General features: G+C 34.0%; 1 protein-coding gene and 1 long non-coding RNA gene across 2 annotated transcripts in view; one reads left to right on the top strand and one right to left on the bottom strand.

The window, feature by feature from the left end:
• LOC132702272 (spondin-2) overlaps positions 1-26,302 on the top strand; it is a 371,908-nt gene that overhangs the window by 209,964 nt on the left and 135,642 nt on the right. The window lies entirely within an intron of this gene.
• Positions 16,328-24,623, bottom strand: LOC132702273 (uncharacterized). Its single transcript, XR_009618871.1, has 3 exons — positions 24,349-24,623; positions 24,101-24,273; positions 16,328-17,185 (listed from the first exon to the last, which is right to left on the bottom strand). It is a non-coding gene; the product is annotated as an uncharacterized LOC132702273 (long non-coding RNA).

The following is a 26,302-nucleotide window of genomic DNA, read 5'->3' as shown; positions in this document are numbered from 1 at the left end:
AATGTCGAAAAGGTGGGACTTGAGGTTCCTTTAACAATTAGCGTTCAGTAGAATCGTGCGAAATTTTTAGTTCCTATTCCTCGTTTGTATTTTGTGAATTATAATGGAGGCTTGTCAAGAAAATATGCCGATTTTCAATAAATTATGTTTCAATAAATGCAAGTTCAAAGTCGATAACAAAAGTGAAGAACAAATATATGCCTTACGAAGTATGTGATTTGCATCATAAAGTTGGAGGACCCAAGAAGGGTTTACGGAAAACATCTTTCTATGTTTACTGTATCGCATTCCAGAGCTACGTGCTCATTGGTACCTAGGGGAACAGAAAGCAAAATGATACCCTTAAAGTTATGGCCGGGTTAAAAAAAGATGAACATCACTTTTGACAAACTTAACTTATATTTGTATAACATGGTATGTTTTCTTTCAGTATCATATTAAACATAGATAAAAATAAACAACCAGCGTTTATTTAAAACAAGAAATCATGAAGGCATGAAGGCATAATGCATTTCAATACAAAACATTAAATCCTTGCATGTTTCGTCAGTAAAGTACACCTTCATTGTGAAAACCGACAGTATCAGGAAAATCTAGCGACTTTGAACAACAAGATTGGTTTCTTAGGCTTGCAAATGATTCATTATATCTGCTTTCATCGTGATCAGATCCAGGTTTTAAAGCGACGCCGTAGCGTGAATTAATTAGGGGCTTTAAAATACTTGGTTATTATCGGGAATATCGGTGATGTCTGCTGCCAAGAAATCTGCTTCAGTAATTATATTGAGGGTCTGTTTTCCATATTCCAGTTGAGCGAAACCAGTTATGCGGTGTAAGTATTGTAGCTGCTTCTTCAAAAGCCTTTCCCACAAGTTCTGCTATTTGAAATTGAGTGACCACCCGCTCTGGGTTCGTTCTAAGCCACCGCTTTACTGCATCAGGAAAATACGTAGACGGTAGTTTCATAAAACTCACGTCCAGTGGCTGCAAATGGTGAGTTTGGTGGAAATGAAAGAAGATGAACACCATGCTTTCACCCCACATTAATGATGTGATACAAATAAGGGTGCCGATGTTAATACAACTTGCTTTTTACCTTTTATGCTGATTATTTTCGGAAACGTCTTCGGTACCTTAGTCATGCCCGTCCCGTGTTAGTTTATACTTATCGATAACTTAAACTAAAAGTGAAAAGAAACTACTAACAGAAACCCGATTAAATCCTGCAACTCTTGCAGCTGTGGTGGCCTCTGGTTTGCGAAAACTAAGATCTGGATTTCGTTTTAAAAAATTCTCGAATAAATATCTACCGGCCAACCTAGTACTTATTTGTCTGTACTTAAATCTCCCCATATTCTTTGCTGTTGCTGTATCAATATAATGATTGTTTTCATTGTAAAGCTATAAGCGACGTTTAAATGTTGTTTTAGATACATTATAATTTTCAAAAGCCTTTCTAATTAGCCTGAGTTGCAAATTTAATTATTTTGTTTGTTTTTTTTTTGAACAAATGTTGCTTTGCTTAGCGAAAGGCTGCGGTAGCTTGCGTTATCAGTGATAATAACATTGCTAATGGAAAAGAATGTTCTGAAACCAATTTTCAAAAAGTTTGGCACGTTTATCCTCATGATAATCCAAGCTAGAATTCCTAATATTCTTTGCCTCAACAGCAAACAGTTTGTGACAAATCCGTCTTCTCATCCAGATAGTATTATGGTGATGCGTTTTCCTTTATTTGAAGGTGCTTCCGTTTGACAGTTTTGAATGGAATCAGCCAATTTTTTAGATACAGCGTCGTGTGTATCGATCCATGTTTCATCAAGGTAAATTATGAATCTATTTTCTAGTCTCTATCTTTTAATTTCTTGAAGGTAATTAAATCTCCAAGTGCGTAATCTATGTGACTTCATTACTACTTGCCTTTTGTCTATTTTGCGGTACTTAAATTCCATGACCCAAACAACTCTATGGAAGACTTTTATTTATTTTGGTTTCACCTGCTTCTAGCTTCTTTTTCAGATTATCCAAGGTAGGAACAACTTCGCTTTTTTATTTTTCTTCTTATTAGGTACTGATCACTATTGTCTATATGGTGAGTTTGAAAATCACTGCGTTTATTCCTTTTTTTTTCAATTCTCTACTATTAATAATATCCAATATCGAGGATATTATCGTTTTTGTAAATACACAGGTTCCTTTTAAAGCTTCTTGTTGAATAAGTCCTCTAATGATAAAGTTTTATACATTCTATTACAAATTACAAATTCTATGAACACAACGTATAACCAATGAAGAAGTATTTGGAACACGCGAAGAACTAGGCAACTACTACTAACAACAAAACGAAGGAAACATCATGTATAGGACATGTGCACCGCAGTGTTGAGTGTGATGTACTAGAATTACTAATAGAAGGTAAAACAGACGAAAAACGAAGAACTTGAAGAAAAAGATAAAATACAAGTTAATATTGACTTGAAACAATTACCGAACCCGTGACTAAAGTACCGAAGATGTCCGAAGTGGCTTACAACCGTGTGAATTAGCGGATTTATGCTTCAGAGACTGTGAACAAAATACACTATTATTAAAATACCAAAGATATTTTTGGAATGTTTTGATTAAGAAAGTCCCCAATTTACGTGAACAAAAATGCCACTTCCAATTTGACCGGAAATTAGTTAATATTTGCAAAGCTGGTTAAGTATACTTTTCCGGTATATTTTCCAATATCTCTTTGCGTACATTGCGTAACTGTATAAAAATAAAGGAAAACAATTTCATCCAGTCTCCGGCACATCTTCTGTAGTCGAAAATGTCACTTCCAGAGGGGGTATTAGAAACAAAGATGCGTTCCATTGTTTCATCAAAATTTTTACCTCGCAATAGCAACTAAAATACCGCAAAGGCGTATCAATTCGATCTCAAACAATAGGCATTTAAGGGAATCGTTGGAAAAATAACATCGCATTCTTGCCCGCGTCAAAGACTGTAATTGGCAGTTTGTATTCAGTAAGAATCCGCTAACGAATTGGGTTTAATTCTTTCCTAGAGGATCGGGCCCGACGTAAATGGTCCGTAAAAAATCCACCCTTCCTCCCCAACAACTCTCCCCCCGCTCATTTTCTTCGTCGCCGCGCGATCCCTTCTCCGCGGTAATGACAGGGTAGTAATCTGCCTATTAACCTCGATTCGAGATCGGTTTTCCCCTGTTTTAATTACCCCCCCGCGCGAGTCTCTCGCTTATTTCCTCTGATTCGGAAAGGTCGGGAGTTTTAGGAGTTGCTCCTTCGAATACATTATCGTTTTCTTAAGCGTGTAAAGTTATATTCCGTTTCCTCTAGGAATTGTGGTCTATCCGGGATTTTAAGGAACGAGAGGACTGGGAGGATAATAACAATTTTCACTCAGGCATTGGTAGGGGCGCTTCACACGACAAAACCTAAAAGATTTTTTGGGGAGAATTTTACTTAAACTAGTGGAGAAGGAGAAGAATTTCAAAATAAAAAAAATGAGTTCAGGTTTTGCAACCTTGACTTGTTTTTTATTTTCTTTATGAAATGTAGAATACAATTTGTCTGTGTGTAATTATGCAAATTGCTAACAGAACTTAGAACTTAAAAAAAATCAACAATATGTAATTCCTGAAGTTGGGCTCTGCGATCCATATACTATTTTTACGACATAATCTGGTATTTGAGTTTGGTAATTTTTAAAAAAATGTTTATTATAACTATAAATGAAGCTATAAACAATTTTACAATATTTATTAAATAAATATTCTACACCAAATAATTACTATCGTCACTGGACTCGTCCCCCCATTAATAATTATTTCTGGCACTAGTCGACTTCTGTAAGCATTTTTTTGTTATGACATGTTCTACATGTTTTTTCCAATTAGAAGCAGATATTTTTTCTACTTCACTTCTAATTAATTCTATTGCTCCAGAACTACATTTCGGTGAGGCGTTGTTTCTTCTTAAACTGAGTTTCAGCTGTCCCCATACGGACAACTTGGAATCCCCGCTCCATGACCAATTTGTTTATCATCAAACGTTCCCGTCTTAGGAAGTTCCATTAACTTCATGAAACTGTCAGCATACTCCGATTTCACTAACCCCCACAAGATTTTGTATTGCTTTATTAGGAAAATATTTTGAAGTCATTGAATTGAAAATCAGTTTAAACTTTCTAATGTGTTTTCAATATAGGAGATCAAGCTATCTATTGGGCAAATTCAACATGAAATAGAGCTACCTCAAGTGGGTACTTTTTTTAGGAAGATTTATAAAAAGCACACCAATATAAATTAATATAACAGTTTAATGAAAGAAAATTTCCACCCTCTTAAAATACAACAGTCCGGTCTTAAACTCATTCCAAAGTCAAAACCATAAAAGGTTGTAAAAACGATAGATCTGTTGGAGAACTCTACCGCAATGTGAAATATATTTTAGCGGTCCTCGTAGATATGAGTATCTTTGCGTTTATTTTCTTAATCTCTTTTCTTCCGCCCCTTTTCTTCACTTGTCCATCACACTCACCCAGTGGTTCGATGTGTGCTTTTCCTTTCATCTCCTCGCCCTCTTTTATCACCGAGTATATGCCGAGTATATCACCGAGGTGCCAACTTCATATACCTATACGAAACTAGAGCCGTTATGGTTGGATGTATCACACTGGCCCCAAGACTTGTTGCCTATTCAACATATTTGGGATATAATAAGTAGAAGGATCTGTGTGTTGCCACATCTTCTAATGGCTATATTAATATGAATGAAATATATTTACTGGATGTTGTAGGATACCTTCGAGTTAGATGTGTGTAATCGATAAATAATAGTCTCTGTGTCATGCCGCGTGTTTAATATATGCAGCGGCCCTGTGTCTCTTGTTTAGTAATCATTTTCCATATAGAATGTAAGAAAATATTTAATAATGCACAACAATACCGTAGAATTTTGTCCCTAGCATAACTGTAGCTTTTAATAAGTTAACGTTATTTTTATTTATAATGTGTTTAACAACAACCAATGCAAGTTCTTATCCGAAATTTTCGACAATATTCCCAGTTCGATATAATTGGTGCTAGCTAGCACACCCGAATTTGAGGTGCGCTAACTTGCTCGAGCTAGGGACATGAATAAACAAGATGTTTCTGAATATTTTAATCTTCTTGAACAAACGCTTCAACAAGAGGTTTAATTAGCAAGCCTAATAATTTGTTTAATATGTACGTAATTGCTGAAAAAGGGCTTAAAAATATGCCGGCGTTGATATCAGGAGAAAAAGGAGAAACAATATCTTCAATGCTGAGGGAACTTACATAATGTATTTTAAAATGTAAAAAAAAGTGAATATGTAGATGGCACGGAAAAATCAGCATACGCAAACACCTCAATTTTTCACTTATGGGTTGTCCTTATTTTAGCATGTGCAATGTCTGCAGAGTCACACGACTAAATTTTTACTGCCTCTTAAACCACTAAAGTCATATTACTAGTCAGCATGCAACACATTTATTTTAGTAAACTGAACCAGATCCATCAAAAGGCTGGAGTTTGGAAAGTTGTTGGAAGAAGCATAATCAAAGGCGGCTACGAGAATCTATCCTCTAGATCCCAACGTAAGCCCGACGGATGCATACATGTCTGATGAAGGCCATAAGGGGAATCGAACTTGACTTGAACTTGATAGTACCTATCCCATACCATCAAGTGCCGTCTTAACTTCGAAAGAGAATATTAAAAGCAAAAGAGAGCTGGCAAAAAAAAGGCAGCAAAGGAACGTAGTAAGGAAGAGAATAAAGATGAGCAGAATGATTATGAGAATTAATATGTGGGGTGCGGAGATAATTATAAAACCGCAAAATGCAAGGATTGGATCAAATGCAGCGACTATTTGAGGTGGTTGCTCCTGAAATGTATTATCTTCTTTAACATGTGCTTGTGGAGTTCCAATAATTATCTATCTACAATTTCAACGTTTTGATATTTTATTATCGTTATGATATTAATATTTTATTTGAGAACCATCTCAGCCGACGTGATTTAAAGACGTCCGCCAATTCACCTATGCATTTCGGGCGAGGCTTTTTTTTTTAATTTTTATTTGGTCAACGTGCGTTATTATTTTGGTTTATTTTTTACATTACTGGCAAGTAGAAATGATTAATGTATGATTGGGGGCAATAAATCAAATTTTAGGAAAACAATGCGGTTTTTTGAAAAAAGGTGATCCATCTATCCCGAAGTTATGGTCTGTTCATGGATATAAGAAAGTGACCAATTGCTTTTGAATGTGATTATCCAAGGGTTGTCATTAACATACAATGCAACAAGATTATTACCTAAAGTTTCGGAATTTAAATTCAGGTAAAATTGTGGTCCGTAATAGAAAATAATTTTATACCCACCTGTTTTTAATATTCTTTGGTTTGGTATACTACTTAGTTTAAGTTTATTAGTAATCATTATTATTTCGTGTGTAATGCAGCGTGTGTTGAATCGTGTGCAAAATTATGCAAAATATGTGCGACTCTAGTGTATCTGAGGAGATGCTCCCGCCCAAATGTAGAAAACACTATTCTATTGAGACTAAAGAAGTTATAAACAATGTTTATTTGACTCTCATTGAACGTGGTGCCAGCAAGCAAGCATCTTTAGAAGGAACGGCCACATTGACGAAAATTCCAACATCAATTGTATGGAAAATTGTGAATAATTCCATTTCAGCGATGAAAAAAAGAAGCGATGCTGACATTTTCTCGAGTGTAGATGAAAGTGATCAAGATATAATACGGCGTAAAATTTACCAGTTATACGAGGAACAAAGAACAAGATATGTTAATTAGGAGGCTTGAAAAAGATGAAACCGGTGTTAAATGTGGGAGAACCACCTTATGGTGTATTCAACAGATGGGTTTTAGATTTTAAAAAATTGGCAAAAGGCTAGTTTTAATGGAATCTTTTAGAATTCGGAAATTTCGACTGGAATATCTAGGAAAAATTAGGATTTACAGAGAACAACAAAGGCAATTATTTACTTGGGTGAAACCTGGTTCGACACTTATGATACCCCGGGAAAGGGTTGGGTTGACTCAACTGATAAGTGTAAAACAAACGCGCCATCAAAAAGAGGTAAAAGAATAACTATTTTGCATGCTGGCTCTAAAAATGGTTGGATTTCAAATGGACTTTCTCTGTCTGCGAAAAATATTAAACATTCTTCTCTGGATTACCATGAAAATACCACCGCTGATTTATTTTAAAGTTGGTTTAAAAACGAACTAGTTCCAAACATTCCTCCAAATAGCGTCATTGTAATGGACAATGGAAGTTATCACAGTAGAGAGTTGACTAAAACACCTTCCTCATGTGACACAAAAGCAAAACTACATGTATAATAACGACATTTATTTTCACGAAGATTATACCAAAAAGCAATTAATTGAGGTTCTACAAAGCATGAACCTACAAAAGGAACACGATTGTGATAATTATGCAAAAAATCTAGGGCATAGAGTTTTAAGGCTTCCAGCTTACCACTGTATATTTAATCCCATTGAACATGTTGAACACCAACTGAAATCTGCCATTCGTCGTAACAATGTTTTTCCCCGTGTTAACTCCAATATCCTCAAACTTACAGAAACCGAAGTTTTCAACATCCCTCCACAAAGTCGGGCAAATTCTGTTAAACATATAGAAAAAGCAGAAAACTCGTATATCCATATTGCAAATAATATAGAACAAATAATAATTAGAACAGGCGATGATAGCGATAGTGATACTGATATATTATGTGAATAATTTTAAGTAATTTAAGTAGGTAATAAAAGTGATTTGTAATTTTATTTTATATTTAAACATAAATACATAAATAAATAAATAAATATTGTTTAGTATATTTCCTAACAAAACCCCAAATAATTAACAAATAATTAAATTATAAGCAAAGTACGGACCTGTTCGGCCATATTTCATTCTTAAAGCTTGCCCGGGTCTTTCCCTAATTCGTATCAGTTAGTCACTTCCTTATATCTATGAACAGACTTTACCCGAAGTATTTTCACGACTATGTTACACAATATATACTCGATGGCTTCCTCCTCACTTGCATAACCCATACTTTCCCTCTTCTGTCGCTAATTATTACTTTTTCTTCCTCACTTCATTCCTACATCTCAACCAGCATCCATATACTACTTTATACCACTGAAGCAATCGTTGAAATGGTGGAAAGAGGCAATACAACCCGAAATAGGTCAATGACCGAGAACAATGGAGGATGCAATTTCGAGTAAACTCTTCTGCAGAATTTAACAACGTATAGAAGCAATCCGTTTCGTAGCTGTGACGAGTAAATGGAGCGATCCCGAGGCGATTTATGAGGTTCGAATGAACTTATACGTTAACCGAAGAAAAAAATATCATTCCGCCCCTAGCGATATCATATTTCGAGCCCGAAATCTCGCTCCGTCGCGGCAACTCGACAACGCAATTCACTTTTGCCACCGTCGTATCCGGCGATGTTCCTTTTTTTCGGGCAAAGGAACCGGAAAGCATTTCCATGCATCGAAAATCGTTATCGGAAAATACCGCGCAGCTAAATTGTGCCCCGTAAACGTGTCTACGGGGCCCCCGAGACATCTTTTTCTCCGGACAAGTTGATGTCGCGTAACCCGGGGTCAAAAACCGTTTGTATTTCCACGCCTCGACGGGATTGCGATTTAAAGTATTATATTTGACCGTCTCGGTGATAATAGGGCAGCGCACGATGCTTCTCGGTTCTGTTTGAATGCATGGTATTCAATCTGGAAAACTTAAGTTTGGACTTTCCGAAAATCTGCTTAATTTCTTTTCTTAAGTTATCGTAGAAAGTGTGTAGTGTATTCCCAGTCTCGAATCTTGGAACATTTGGACGCGCAGAGGGATTTTTAAAAAGTTTGCTAATCTTCAATTAATTTCAATTCGGTAGTAGTTATGTAGAAAGCAAATTATCGTCCCTGCCGCATAGGTAAGATTCCAACCTCATCTTGAAGGAAACAAGACATTATCTTTAGTTGGGGATGATGTCATGCTGTTTTTAAATAACGTATTTATTGTATTACTTATGTTTTAGCAATGATCCCTAACCTGTATGTATACTGTAATATTTATGATTGTTAATTTTTGAAAAAAAAACCCACAGGATACTGTAATACTATTTACAAAACTTCTGGGTTTCTCCTGCTACTTGCTGACGTTTTGCCAATCATCCCGTTGGCTTCTTCAGAACTTAACTGAAATTGAATCGCATTCTACTCTGCAGCTGTAGTTTGATGGGAGCGGAGCTAAAGGTTCGGCATGAACATTGTCTCGGATGACTAATGACTGTTGCAGTAGCTTGTGCAAAAGTAAATTAATAAATAAATAACGATTTTATTTATATTTTATCAAATATTGTTTTTACAAAATAATAGATAAGTAGATAGTAGGTGCTACTCTATCTAGCTACCTATATATTTAGATGAAATATTCGAGAAAAACAGGTAAAAGCAAAATACAGTTAAGGGAGAACATTGACTATTTGAACCAATGCAATGCACAGCTCATAATTATATAAAAAAACTTATACTATTTGTACACTCAGAGAAAAAAAAATAAAAAACGCAAAAAAAAATTCAAAGAAACTTCCATAGGCTACTGTAATACTTTTTACAAAACTTTTGGATTCCTCCTGCATCGTTTTTTGCTGAGTCGAACTTGCTGATGTTTCGCCAATCATCCTGTTGGCTTCTTCGGAGCTTGACTGAAAGTTTCAGCAAAAACCGACGCAACAGGAATCCAGCAGTTTCGTAAAAAGTACGCTAACGACTTGATCACAATTAAATATTATTTTGCTTCATTGGTGCTTCTTAATAAATCAATAAGACGCTATATGATTCTATAATGCCTACTTCAAACTAATTTTTTATATTACTTATTCTTATTAAAACAAAATTGTCTGAATTTGAATGTACATAAAATGGCGTGGACTAGTAATGACGCGCGACCTCCCGATTATGTTTGTCATTTTTGTCATCCAAATAAAGTTTGCACTTGGTACCTATATAATATATGATATTGGTTTCTGTAAATCGAAATTTATAAGAAAAGTAAAAGAGGTACAAGGTTTTTCATCACAAGACATGTAAATGTATGTCCAGCACATCCTAACCTAACTTTCGGGTACACGCGACCATGTAAACAAAACAGTGATATTGAAACTATCTGAAAAATATTGAAAAAGGACTAAATGCAGATAAGAGTCGCAGATAAGACTGTTTGGTTGCTTATAGATTTCTATAGATTCTCAGATCGGGATTTTCGTTGGTAGAAAAAAAAATTTAGTTTTATTTCATAAAATTTGATGTTTGTTTTCGTGATGGGTTTATTTGTGGTGGTCTTAATGCTCTTTCATGTTCTTTAAGCCTAGTGGATAGAGACCGGACCAAAAATATCAACTAGGCTCAAAGGACATGGAAGAGCCTTAAAACTGAACATAAAATTGTTGCATTTAATCAATTCTTGTACCAACGAAAAATACGAAAATCTATATAAGCAGCTAGAGAGAAGAATGCTATCCCATTTCAGTTAAGCTCTGAAGAAGCGAACAGGATGATTGGCGAAACGTCAGCAAGTTCGATTTAACCAAAGTAGAAGTAATTCAGAAGTTTTGTAAATAGTTTTATGATTATAGTGTGGCTAAGTTGCAACGCAATGGTAGGTTGATCGTTTTGCAATTGAGTAATAGTCAAAACTATTATCTGCGACTGCTGATAACTTCTGCGAATTAATAAAACTATATATATATATATATATATATATATATATATATATATATATATATATATATATATATATATATATATATATATATATATATATATATATATATATATATATATATATATATACAGGGTTTTTCACTTAAAACTCCGCACGCCAATAACTCCAAAACGAAAAGAAATATTTAATTTATGTAAAAAGTAGTCAAAGTGTGGGATCAAGTAGATATTTCCTAAAGTTTAAAAAAATTGACGCCTGCAAAGAGCTGGGCGTCGCGACACGTCGAAAAATTTTTCGATTGCAGAGACTTTGGAAATACGTGCATACAAAAGTACATATTATTTAAGAACTTTTTTGTTATTTACTCAAACTTATTTACTTTACCCGTTTCTAAGTTAGACCGATTTAAAGTAAACATTTCTTGATTAATAAAAAAATGTGATTAACGCTTATTTTTACAAGTATGCCATGAATGTTAGTTACTATGGCAACCATTGTTATCGCAGTTGTTTTAAGTGCAATTACAAACATAAGTTGTTATTGCTGTATCAAAAAATTGTCACATTTTGTCACAAGAAATATCCAAATTTGTTCGGTTTAAAAAAAACTAAGAATTATTATGTGAAAATGGTGCAATTTAGCAATGAGGAAAAAGTAGACATGTTACTGGTGTTTGGAGAATGCAGTTGCAATTGTAGAGAAGTAAAAAGAGTTTACGCACGGCGTTATCCGCATAGAAGAGTCCCCGATGCAAAAACCTTTTCAAGTTTATGTAAAAACTTAAGAGAATATGGCAGCATCATAAAACCTAAAAGAGATAGGAACAGGACGGCTACAAATGATGAAAATACTGCTGCTGTAATTCATCAGATTGATAATAGCCCCAACATATCCCTATCAGAGATAAAAGAAAATACCGGTGTTACCATAAGTTCTTCGTGAAGAATTCTACATAGAAACTCTTTTCACCCGTACAAAAGTAAACTAGTTCATAAACTAGAACCAGGCGATTATGCTAGAAGAATGTATTACTTAGCGACATTGTCCGATTTGTATAGCCAAGATGCAAATTTTCTCTCGAAAATTTTATGGAGCGACGAAAGTCGATTTCAAAATAATGGAATCGTTAATAGACACAACTGTCGTTTTTGGTCCGAAAACCATCCTCGTTGGATTACAGAAAGAGGTAACCAACGAATTTTTAGTATCAATGTTTGGTGCGGCATATTAAATGGATTCCTTATTGAACCTTACTTTTACGAAGGAACTTTAAATGCAGATCGCTATTTAAGATTTCTCCAAACTACACTTCCGGAACTATTAGAAGAAGTGCCTCTTGACACTAGAATGAATATGTGGCTACAGCAGGATGGAGCGCCTGCACATAATGCCCAAATAGTAACGAGGTATTTGAACCGAGAATATCCCAATAGATGGTTTGGTACTAATGGACTGGTAAGGTGGCCGGCGAGGTCCCCGGACATTACATCACCAGATTATTTTCTTTGGGGCTACCTAAAAAACGTTATCTATGAAAAACCTATCGAAGATATGGCTGATCTCATTAACAAAATTAGTGCAGCGTGTGCCGCTATCACGAGAAGGACTCTCCTACAAGTGACCCAAGCTCATCTGTTAAAAGTTTTTAATAGTTGTGTTCGAGCAGATGGACATAATTTTGAACAAAATTTTTGAAATGTCTTATTATGTAGTTAATTGCAATAATAATTTTGGTTATTAACTTGTAGGTATTTTACTGTTTTTTCATTTATTTATCATGTTATCAGAACTAAATCGATACAAAATAATAAATAAAATCATACTAAAATAGTTGAAATCTATTGTTTGTAATTGCACTTAAAACAACGGCGATAACAATGGTTGCCATGGTAACTAACATTCATGGCATACTTGTAAAAATAAGCGTTAATCACATTTTTTATTAATCAAGAAATGTTTATTTTAAATCGGTATAACTTAGAAACGGGTAAAGTAAATAAGTTTGAGTAAATAACAAAAAAGTTTTTAAATAATATGTACTTTTGTATGCGCGTATTTCCAAAGTCTTTGCAATCGAATAATTTTTCGACGCGTCGCGACGCCCAGCTCTTTGCAGGCGTCAATTTTTTTAAACTTTAGGAAATATCTACTTGATCCCACACTTTGACTACTTTTTACATAAATTAAATATTTCTTTTCGTTTTGGAGTTATTGGCGTGCGGAGTTTTAAGTGAAAAACCCTGTATATATATATATATATATATATATATATATATATATATATATATATATATATATATATATATATATATATATATATATATAGTGAGGTATATGCACACACATAAACACACCTATCGAGTTCGTTATTACCTTACAAACAATTCTAATTAATTTTTAAGTTAAATTACACAAACATTTTTGAAGAATTTTTAAAGACTTTGTCTATTCCCGTCTGTAAAATACCTAATTACACACCGATCTAACGTGTGAGAAGTGTCACTTTACCACGTCAGTTTCCTTTCCCACGAATCCGAGGGAGGCACTTCGGACATTTCCGGGATTTTACTGCAAGGATTTGGGAGCAATCGGATGTTTTCGGAGATATTTCCCACTCTTTGAATTTTGACGTCAATTCTGACGGTCATATTGGTGAATGTATTTGTGTTGTTTTTGACTTTGTCACATGATCAAGGTGCATTTTTTACTAACCATTAGGATAAGAACATGTACCTGTAATTGTCTGGATTATGCTTAATGAAATAGAAGCACCACCTTTTGTTAATCTACGTCGAATAAAATTTTTAATTTGTCTGTACCTTTTTATACCTAAAAATCTTAATGCATATGTATATCGTAAAGATATTGTCATCTCATTAAAATGTAAATAATGCCATCTGCCTTGATTGTTTGATCAAGCCATTGAGGAAGTGATAGGGAGCAGTCCAGTATGCCATTTAAAAAAAGGAGAAATTGACGTTGGAAATACTCAATCACTCGAGGTTTAAATTGTCAAACGACACGAAACAAATAAGAAAAAACTAACAATTTTTTTTCTTCTATTATTGCATTTGTAGGAAACTTCTTTATAGCATTGTCTGAAACGGTTTCGATGTAAACGATCTTTTTCACACTCAAAACCTAACCAAAACTAAATGTATTTCCAAAAATTATATGTTTATTTTGTTGTGAAAGTAAAAAGTGTTGGTATTCGTAAACAGACAGAAGTATTTTCGTTTACTAAACTGCATGTAGCTAATCAACGCAGTGTATGTACGTACTTTAAATTAATAATCAACGCTATCAATTATTACTGTAATTTTATATTAGTGTCATTGACATTACTAAGTCTTTTATAAAAATGAATGTTCAAAAATCTAAAATAGCAATGCGTCAACCTATTTTTGTAAAAATGCGTTAGACGATATAAAAAGACAAATCTTAACCAGCTAGGTGGCAAAGACAGAATTTAAAACGATGAAAATAAGACCGGTTTGCATTTTTAGCGATCACCGAGACAAACCCTTAATTTCCTAAACTCATATATTTGCGAGTCTATGTGCGACCGCTTTTCGTAGTTAATTTCTGGAACGTGGCGTTGAGATCGTAATTTTCGGACGCCCTGCGGATTTTACGGCCATGGAATAAATTAAATTTCTTTTATCTCCAGGGAAATCGTAAATAGTTTCGAATTTTTAAGGAGCGCGCAACTCTAATTTTTAAGCCAACATTCGCGGTTACGATTATTGGGGATTATATTGAACTTTGCAGCTTTCGATCCACTTAAATGGATTTGCAACAAATAAAAAGCCCATCTGGAACAAAAAACAATAATTTAATGTTAAGTCTCTTCCAATGGTAATCTACTCCGGTTTTGTTTCAAATTTTATTTAAAAATTGTGCACTTAGACGGGACTTTGCCTTTTCTAAATATTTACAATTTTTTTTGTACTTTCAATGACATGTTATACAAATTTTAACAGGTAGTTTTTCTGTATTTAAATTACTACAGGAAAGAGAGCGAGCAGGCCAAATGTGGGAGTTTTCACGTGAAGATCTGTGAAGGCAAGCAAAAGTTCACTCTAACAGTAATAATGCTTTATTGCCCATTATCGATTAACAGGACAAAATTAAATACATACATCAGTATAATAATATAACAAGGAAAGGAACAACATATATGAAATTTATAGCTTATATGGAAACAAATAGCTTTATAATGACAGAAAAAAAATGTAAGTAAAATTATCAGTAGTTTAGAGGTTGTGTTAATATCGAAAACACTACAAACTTCATTTAAATTGGGGCACATAACAAAAACTGATAGCTTAAGAGTATTTCTATTATGAGTACTATTACAATAAATTTCAAGCGCGGTAAAAGACATTTTCGCTAATTGAGAGGGGAGGTCGATTTGATTGTTGTAGTAGCTTGTGCAAAAGTAAATAAAAAATTAAATAATGCCCTTATTTAAATTTTATCAAATATTGTTTTTACAAAATAATAGATATGTAGATAGTAGGTGCTACTCTATCTAGCAACCTATATATTTTAGACGAAATATTCCACAAAATATTGAATACTTTTTTCAACACTTTTGGATTCTTCCTGCATCCAACTTGCCGATGTTTTACCAATCATCCTGTTGACCTCTTCAGAGCTTGACTGAAAGTTTCAGCAAAAAGTACGCTAATAATTTGATCAAAATTAAATATTATTTTGCTTCACTGGTGCTTTTTAATAAATCAATAAGACGCTATATTGTCTGAATTTGAATGTACATAAAATGGCGTGGACGAGTAATGACGCGCGACCTCCCGATTATGTTTGTCATTTTTCTCATCTAAATAAACATTTTGCACTTTTTACCTGTGTAATATGTGATACTGGTTTCTGTAATTCCAAATTTATAAGAAAAGTTAAAGAGGACAAGGTTTTTCATCACACATCATATCTTAACGTAATTTTCGAGGACACGCGTCTAAGTAAACAAAACAGTGATATTGAAAAATATTGAAAAAGAGTAAATGATTCCCAAGACATAGAAGTAGATGGCATGATGGCATTTTAAAAAGCATTTAACCTGACAAGTATTTACGAAGAGCCACGTTTTATGCTGCTCTGGTAAAGTGTCATAAATTGATTGATTGAATTATAAAAATGAACAGTGACAAAGTGTAGTTAGATGCCTAGGAATAACATACTTAACGTACCTAGTATTTTTTGTGTAAACGTATGAAGTTTTAATCAGTTCCGAAGACAACTATTGAATGGAGAAGACTTAATAATTTTATATATTAAGCAGGAAATATGCATTACATAAATTTGTCTAAACATAACTTGTTACATTCAGGGTGAAGATGTATGATCAAACTTTTGAACGTCACAACTAAACCTTTAAGAAGAATTTTGAAGTCATAAGTGGATATAGAGGATAAGCTTTTGTGAAGTAGTCCTTTTACTTGGCGAAGAAATAGAGTCGAAAAATATCTTAATGAGACGTGGAGGAATGAATCTTAGGTAGTTTGAAAATAATTGCAGTATTACAACTGTAAAATTAAAATTCCATCGTTAAGGGAAAAAAGTAATGGATGCGCATGTTGAGAGCGAATATGAACTCCTTAAAGAGGGTTTTTTGATTGAGCTGTCCATCATGTTATCAAAGAAAAAGAAGACTCTTCAATAATATTGTAAAGAGGAGCAGACCGTTATTAATTAATATTTTTCAAGACATAGCAATCATACGCAATGCTTCAATGTTTTGTACCCTCAATGACTTTTTTAAAATAAAATTTTCTCTCTATTAGAAATAGAGCTTTTATCCAAGAACGGAACTAGCGTTATTTGGACCTTTGAATACATGTCTATCTAGAGTGTCAATAACTTCTAGTACCACTCATAAACTTCTCTTCGAATCCCCGATGGACAGTCGGCAAGGCGATAAATCTCCTCTTGCCAGAATCTCGGGAGGAAGACTATACATAAAGCTTAACGTTCGGTAAATGTCAAACTCCACATCGCGCATACTTATCAACGAATAACGTATTCCGAGCGAACTTTTATCATTAATCTTCTTCCACGATTCCTTACTAACAATCAGAAACGCGGAAACAAAACTTACAAAAGGCCGCAAATTACTTTAACCTTTTAGTAGGCGGGTGACGTCGTCGAGATTTGCGTCTAGTCAAGTCGCAGTTCCCAGAGGCGCGATATAACCATCCGGATTACTCCGGCACCTAGAGGATATAAGTTGTCCAGAGATTCGACTTTACACACGCTATGCGGATATTTTCGTTTGCCTTTCACTCTCGCATCTCGCATTTCGAGATAAAGCTTTTGGAGTCGGTGTCTCAGGCTGAGAAGCGTGTTATCTAAAAGTAAGGAAAGATGGTGTTTCGTGTTACGTCGCTCAATGGACCAGTAGAAAGATCCAGTAAGACAACAAAAAACAACAAATTATATATTTCCGATCATTTAAGTTGGATGCTCTGGGAGTGGAACTACTTGGATAATACTTATTTCAAAAAGGAAACAAAAAAAACTTACCTAAAAATAAAATTCATTTTATTATATTATTATTACACATCTCTCTTTCAAAGAAGCTTTTCTTACAATATTTATAAACTTTACAATACTATTCATCCGTCTTTGAAAGTCTTATGACGATTACTTTTTAAAAAGAAATTAATACAAGAATTTTTTAGCCGACAAGCACAGTGCAGGTGACTTTGGAGTTTAGTTTCGAGATTTTCTAGCCTATTTTTGTTTCTTTTTTCAACCGTCCAAGTACTTGACATGTTTATTATCAAAACATTAAAAACGCTACTTTTACTGTTAAAATTTATGCGAGTATCCTGCATTAAAACACAAAGGTCTTGGTGTTTTATCTGTGTTAATATTTTTCGTTATTGTAATACGTTGAATTGGATTGAGTGTTAATTTTTATTGACATTTTAAATAAAATGTTGGAGTTTTAACATTAAACGAATATTAGTATCCTGGAAATATTGCCAAAGATGGGCATTATTTTATTCGTAGAACACCGTAATTATGTTACTGGCTGTCAAGTTTTGTTTTTTAAATCGGTATTTTATTAATAATCCGATAGTGGTTTCTGGGGAGCTTCTTTACCAACACGATCTGTTAAAAATGTACCACTAATACGCTGCACCTTCGGCACTTTAGCATCTACATTCTTTGAAAGGTTTTAGGCTATAGGCAAAAGTGAAATACCCAACCAACTTTTTCTATTGCTGTTTTTTAAAATATCGCCTTCACGAGAAGAAAAACGTATATTGGTTTTACAAATTGCTTTTTTGTTGTTTCAGGTGAGTTTCCAATTCGTGGTATTTATCATCAGCACATCATCTTAAGTATCTAGTAAGTATTTTAGTTTTATTATGTTTTATTGAAATTTTAAACCCGCACGAGTCAATATTGTATTTTTTACATGGCATATGGAAAAAAAGTAATTATGAAATCAAAATGAAGGAAAATTGTTTTACATTATTTTGATTTTATTTTTTTTTTACTGATATTATAGGCTAGGAAAGAGATAGATCCTTATTTGGCTATCTTTCGCAAAACTCCCTCCAGCGACGATGCAAGCAATCGAAATCAATCCAATCGGGGTACCGTTGAGAAGAGCCCTTTTCAAAGATTCCAAGCGTGACAAAATACGTTCAGCCATTCTAAACTTATTGCAATTTATTTCCGAAAATGTGCAGACACTCTCCGCTACTTTTCCATTTAGTGCAGAAACGATTGTACGAAAAAGAATGGATTTTATCTCAATTTTAAAAAATGTTAATTATAAATAAATAAAACAAAATTTAGTTACTTGAAATATAAGATTATTTCGGCCATAATAGAATTTTAAAAATGATTTCCATCATTTGCTTAACTGGCGACCTGGTACAAAGGAGTGTAGGAATATGGAATACAAATTTTAAGAAACACGGAAAACCTCAACAGAAAACATAGACGAGCATTTAATAAAACAAATGTCGATTAGATCTGATATAATCATTTAAAAACCAAAGCGTTATTAATATGTGCGGAAACAATGCACAGTTCATTTTTTTTTACTTCCTTCTGTAAAATATCTAATGATATACCGATCTCACGTGCTGGAAACGTGAGTTTCGTGCAATCGGATGTTTTCGGAGATTTTACCGAACGGCTTGAATTCTGGCGGTCATGTCAGTGAATGTATTGGTGTTGTTTTGCAAAAATGTACGCAAAAAATAACGGTCTTAGAGGTATAGTATGCATTGTTTGTATCTCTAATTGACATATCGGCTTCGAAATAAAACCTTTAAGGCACTTTCCGGGTTTTTCAAAATAGATTCAGGTATTGAAAAAGGCCAAAAGAGGTTTCGGTACGAACTAGGTTTTCGTTTCAAATTATTACTAGATATTCTAAAACTCGTACGATCACTCTCTCACTGTGATTGTTGTTGTTATTTGGTTCACTTATTAAAGTCTTATTACATTGTTTTTGTCGAAAATAAAACAGTGTTGTATAAAAAAGGGAAAGAGTAGTATTCACTGAACCAGTGAATCGCCATCAAATGCATTTTAAAAATAATCCGCACGCCAGGGATTCTAACAGGTATATGCCACATTGAAAAGTCTTAGTTTTTACGTATTCTTTAATACATAAAATAAATAAATAAAAAAGCCTTTATTTTTCACTCAGCGAAGGGCAATTACGCTGTTAACTTAGCCGAATGTGTAAGAAAAATTCGATTACTCAACTTACAATGAGGCAAATTTTACACAGGTAATAATAAACAGTTTAAATGGACAGAAACAAAAATTGAAATAATTGAAAAATAATTAAAGCAATAAAATTGACAAGGCCAATCTACATTTAACATAAAAATTTCGATTAATATTTTCTTTCTAAAGGACGGTCTCGACGAGTTTCCGAGCAGGGTTATCTCGGGGTATCGGTTTAGCAACTTATCAGACGCATAAGAAAATGAATTCTGAAACATCGTTTTGTGCATTCTTAGAATCTCATAAAGATTGTTGAAACGTGTACAACGATTGTGAATAGTTCTCCTGGTCGTAAATTTTTCCATCAAATATTCTGAGTATTCAGTTTTTAGCATTTTATGTTAAAAGGAGGCTAGGTGAAGTTTTTGTCTTATCAGCGATATTAAGCCAGCGTAACTATTTCAGCTATTTAGATTGGATATGAAACGAATACATGAGTTTTGCACTTTTTATAGTTTGGCTTTAGTGCAATAGTTTGTGTGACCAAGACCAACGTTTCAAATAATGATTTTAACTTTCTGTTAAGAATATGTTTGTTTTTGTATACGTTCCTTAAGCTACAATACCTTTTTCGTATAATTTTAGAAACACCTTTTTTCTAAGTCACTACGAATTAGTGTGATTGTTTTGAGTTTCATTTTATAATAAAAGAATTTTGCACAGAAAAGGATGACTAAGAGTGTCAAAAGCCTTACTATAGTCCAGTAATGCTAAAGCAGTCGATTCTCCCTCAGCGGCAGCCAGTAGAACACCGCTGTTGCGTTGCTGAACCCCTACGAAACGCAGACTGACATTTGGCAAAAGTGCATTTGTATCAAAATAATGCAAAACTATTGCAACTTTCCATTATGCAGGAAAAACCCCTTTCTCAACGCATAAATCAAAAAGGTGTATTAACATGCACACGATTGTGGGGCAGCATAGTCTAAGCATGTCGAGATATATTCCATCATCTCCTGAAGCATTGAACTTTAATTGTGATAGAGCCCAGACTATGTCATCATTACCTACGAATGCCAATTCTTTAATTAAACGCTTTCAACTTAAAAAACTCGTAAAGGTTTCAGTGCTTGGAGGGTGAGAAATTAGTATCACAGAATCTATAAATAGCTTGATGTACGCTTCCGCTTAAAAGACCAATATTAGACACAATGATAATGTTAGTTAAACTGACTCTATCTTTTAAGTAAGTATCTTATGGGATTTAGGACTATCTGTTCAAAATCAAAAGGATCAAGCAAACTAGTCATTAGCATTGGAGTTTTTTAAAAGGTTTAAGTTAATATCAGCCTTTACAAAAATGGCTAAGCCTAATTTAATCTTACTCAATTTTAGTGTTCAGAATCATTGGAGGAATCCTCAACTTGAACTTCCTGATACTGCATATCAGACCGTATAGTAGGAATATTACCGGAAAGGTGATGTAAATTCGGGCTTTTATACAATTGAACCCAATAGGGACATCATTGAGTACTAAACAAAACCTAAGTTAGCAGGCCTAAATGTACAGAGGCAGTACAGTACTCGGTCTACAATAAAGGAATTCTGAAGAAAACCGCATCTAAGGATGTAATTCTGTGTATTTCTAGCGAAGATCTGGACTAAATTCAAGTGCGCAATTTCTAGCGACAGTCGAACGGATATCTAAGCACTTTAGTCCGTGGCTCGGAATTGCTACTTGACGACACAGACTCAATGATATGACTGCTAAATTGAATGAGAAGGTTGACAAACCGGGCAGAGATGGACAAAACCTCTTCATTCGAATAGCAGATAGAAGACCGTTCCAATTGGGTACTATCTAAGCAGGCGTTCTCATATAGAGGTGTTGCCGATAGGACACGTAGACTGTCTTCAGAAGGAAATTCCAAATCACTTCTTAATTGTTATTAAGAGTACTAAGAGCTCAATACCTTGAGTTCATTGGATAGGAGGGTTGGGCTGCCAAGGAAGACAAAGCAATTAGAATAGGATAAGAAAGAAAATGTATCATAGAAAATAACAAATAAAAACAGTGTAGTGTTGCAATCGGCAATATTCACCACAATGTTCGAATTCCCAAATATCGAAATAATTCCATTGTCCGCTTCGACGTCATAAACAAAGAATATTGATGTTGTTACGGAAATATTCCGAATTATATCCGCTTTTACCGGGAATAAATCGCTATCGGCGTTCGTAGATAAACTTGTTTTCGCAGCGCTATATTTTATTCATCCCTATGAATATTTCGCTAACTTCCCACAGCGAACTATTCGCATACGAAACGCCACACCGGCATATAAAATTCCGGATTCGGATATGTGAAATATGCGTCGTTGAAATTCTTAAGTATTCATTTACGAATAAAGTTGGGTAAACCGAATCTTGCTCACGTTGGACAGAATCTCGTTGTTCGGATATTCGAAATTGTATTCTGTTTTCCGATAATCAACTTTGTAGTGGATTCTGTTTCACATTGTATCATTTCTACAATGAAAAACGAAGGACAGTAAGTAACTGTAAGTACCGGTAATCAAACGAAGCCCATAAAACTGAAAAATAGCTGGCCATATGGTGTCTACTAAATTGGATACTCTAAGGTAATTCATGAACGGAAGGCACTTTTCACCATCGTAAGCATTGTATGTTTTCTCATTCGACTCTTAATCATTCTGAATTATTCAATAAATATATTTTTTCAGATGATTGGTTATACGCATCATCGGATATTTTTGAAGAAAAAACAAAAATTCTCCTTTTCGTCAAAAATATTTGATATTTCTTCAATTTATATAGAATATTCTACACTTCTTGTACTTGTACTTCTTGATGATCCCTCGTATACAAAGACCGCAACTAATTTATCAATTATCTTTGGAAATACTTATTTAAAATAAGAGTTTCATCAGAAACAACCCAACGTGCGGAACCGTCATCTTTTCAAAAGTCATCTTTTCTATATTAGACAGGTCAGTTATTTGCACAAAGTGAACGAAGCTTTTCCGTGGTAAAAGCTCTATCTATCTATCTATCTATCTATCTATAATGCATTCTGTCGTTTTGTATATCATAAAAATTACTATTTCTGGTACCAATACCAATAGAATATCAGCATATTGTTGTATCAAAATATTTCGATTTGTTAAATAAACCTGTTCTAAAATCAATACTTAGGAAGATACAGGGTTATAAAACTATTTTTATTTTTATTTTGTCGTTTTTTAATTCTTTATATAACAATTTTACAAATATTGACGCAAAAATAAACGGAACAGTAAAAAGCATTACAATTCCTGAAAATTATTGGCAAATTACAAGATATTTTAATTTCAAAAAGAACTATACTACTACATTTGCTATTTTACTTTTTAGTTAGTTTTTTATCTTATAATATTAAAGTATGTTTCGGTTTATAGTTAATATTTTATAACATTAAAGTATTTAACAAACAAGCATTTCTCCGTTAAGTGCTGCTACTAGCTACTACAGCGCTAAAGAACTTTGGCATAAAATTCAGAATGCTCTTAGTGAGTTCCGAATCAAAAAGTAATTTTTTAAAATGCGACAATCCGAATTTCGAAATTCGAATTTCAAAATATTTGTAATAATTATGACTTTAGTTAATTAAATAAAATTTTATTTGATTACAACTATGTCTCACTAAATAGTTCTTATTTTGGGTTTTCCTTAGTACTGGTAATAGAAAACTATTATTGAATTAATTTAAAAGTATTATTTTTAATAATTAATTAATATTAGGCTATTATTTGGTCTACATGAGGTTACACAGAGAGTTAAAAATGTAAATATTTTAGAAACGGCTTAAAATTTTGAAAGTATTAAGCAGTAATACCTATTTTACTTAGAAAATATTTGGGAATGCAAAACATATGATGGTAGGTTTGCAAGTTTCGCAATAATGCTAATAATATTCATATTTACTCATTCATATTCATAAAAGTATCATTTGAAGTTTCTTTAAACCATTTCTTTTGTCCAGTTTTAATGGCTAATTTATGTTCACTCACAGTCGAAATTTAAGGAAAAACGAGTTTAATTAGTTCGGATAAGGTAGCATAAGCACAAGCTTTGGTTAGTTTTGAAAATATCGACAATCCATGATAAAGCATTATAATCCTTCGATTTACTATTACATTCTGCAATAATATTCTATTGCATTCTATTTGAAATAAAATAATAATAATTTTATTTCGATCTACCAAAACGCAACATTTAACTGCTATTTCATCAAATTCCCATCTATCATATCCGCAGTGATTTTCTGACAGGTTTATGATTGTGATAAATTATAATCTAAGAACAACTTTTCTTAGTAAAATCTCCTTCACTCTGGCACAAAATCCATATTTTTAGCCTAACCTTGCAGACGATTAAACAAGTTTAATATCTGGACGTTTCTAACATACAAAACATGCAAACTTTTCCATATGCGGTGCTGACTTAGTTGGACGTTTATAAGGACGTAAACTACTTACTAAGTGTCATATCTTATAACTCACCTAAAATGTCAATAGCTGGATCAAATTTGTGTAAAGAGACATTAATTTGCAGGCTTACAAAACATATATCTTATAGATCTTCTCATTTCCTATTACTCTTTTTTCTTCTTCGGTGTTAGTGTCGACCCCCTTCCACATTGACGATTAGAGAAACTTCCTGATGCTCTTTTTCGCTACGTGGTGAAACGAGAACATTCTGTCTAGTTGGAGGCGACAAAATGTGGGACAAATCAGTCTTCTTTACTTACAGAGATTAGTGTTTCTTCAGCCAACCAAAACTAACCCCTCACTATCCGGCTACCGAAAACAAAAAAAAAACAGTGCAACGAACATAACGGCAATACTCGCCTCTATCCGCGACTCGTTATTTCATTTGTCGCTGTAATGCTTAATGAAACAATTGGTACAAATTGAATTTTTTCATTTATCGCGAAATTAACCGTTCGGGCTGTTTGGTTGCGTGCCCAGGTAATAAATTGCGATGCTTTGTAGCGAACGCTAACTATTCCGACCGAGCTACCGGTCCCCGGGCCTGTGATGGAAATAGATGCGTTTCCGATTAAATAACGCATAACGCAATTAGTTGTAATGCGCTAGTTGGAATAAGTGCCAAATAAAATAGGACGCTTTGGACGCCGCCGGCCGCACAAAGCCTCACTTTTCACTCATCAAATTATTTCGCAAATATTTGATTTTGCACATATTATTTTGTACGAAGCGATTGATTGGACCGTATACATACGAAGGAGGCTGATAAGCAAATAAAGCATATTCAATGAAACTTCCGCCGGCTGTGGAACATTTCTTTTGGATCTCCGCTGAGTCTTTTTCTCCACATTTGGGATTTGGTTATCCGTGATGCAATAATATCCCTTTCTTCACTCCTCTTGCATCTTGCATCAGTTTTAGACAGCGCATGTTTGCGGAAACATCACCGAGACAGCGCCAATACCGGGTGCATGAGGTATCCACTAGACGTCTTGGACGTCTGTTCTTCTTCTTCTATTTCATTATGCATTCTAGCACGTTAGGGATCATCTGCACATGCTCCACAATTGATTGCAAAGGTATTGTCGCCTGTCCTCCAAAATGTTGTTGTTTGTGTGTTGTTTTCGTCCTTGTCCTCTTCCGCTCGCAATATAACACTTGCTTTTCGTTAGAAATGCTTTCAGTATATGAGATTTTGAATAGTCTGCGAAGAGTTCACACTTGAAAATCCTGAAATCGGAAGAGTGCCCTATTGGGATCTTTTGTAATCTCAGTAATGCGTTTGACTGTATTGATCCCCGCACTCATTTTGGGAGGTTGTCATTATGCGATCGCAGATATTGTTCTTAGCTTGATAGAGTCCGTTTTGCAGGAGCGCAAGCAGTTGGACAGTGTTTTTAATGACAAAGATAATCTCTGTCGTTAGATTAATTCGTCTGTAGTTGATCTTGATATAGGTGTTCCACAGGAATCGGTTTTAGGTCCTGTCCTATTTACAATGATGTAGAAAATCATCTTTCACACTAAATGCAACTATATGTTGAGCAACGTTCATAACTGGATTAACAGTAATAGTTTGTTTTTAAATCTCAATAAATCAATTTTTAGATCTTTTGATCGATGAGAATCTTAACTACCAAAATAACTGGGAGTTCTTGATTTCTGGATTCAACTCGAATATTTACATGCCGAAGGATTTGCGCAGTCTACTGACGGAGTCACAATTATTATATATTACTCTCTCCCACGATACGGAATAAATAAAACTATGGGGTTCGTTTTTAGCACAGAAAAGAGCGATTCGTTGTATTGCTGGCGTACCGAGTTCTAATTCTTATAGAAAAAAATTTAATAAATACGGTCTCCTGACATTAACATGTTGTGCTTATATTCGAGCTCAGTATGAACTTAAAAACAAAAACAACTTTACTCAAAATAAAGATATTCGTTCTTCTAATACCAGACAGCATAACAGAATTCATATACCTTTAGCCAAATATAAAATTTCGTCTAGATCACCCTGTATACTGGGGCTGCAAGTCTTTGATCGCCTTCCTGGTAAATAAAATTGCATAATCATCCATTATGAGAGTGGTATAAGTCCAATTGACATGGCCATTGGATGGCCTAATGCATGGTCACCGATCAGTTATCTGTTATTTTTCATTTGTTATGTCCTACGTGTGATCTTACGTGTCAAGAGTTGCTAATTAA

This window comes from Cylas formicarius, unplaced genomic scaffold, assembly GCF_029955315.1.
Source record: "Cylas formicarius isolate icCylForm1 unplaced genomic scaffold, icCylForm1.1 PGA_scaffold_5__7_contigs__length_24384050, whole genome shotgun sequence".
NCBI classification, from domain to species: domain Eukaryota; kingdom Metazoa; phylum Arthropoda; class Insecta; order Coleoptera; family Brentidae; genus Cylas; species Cylas formicarius.
This window is presented reverse-complemented; position numbering and strand designations above follow the sequence as displayed.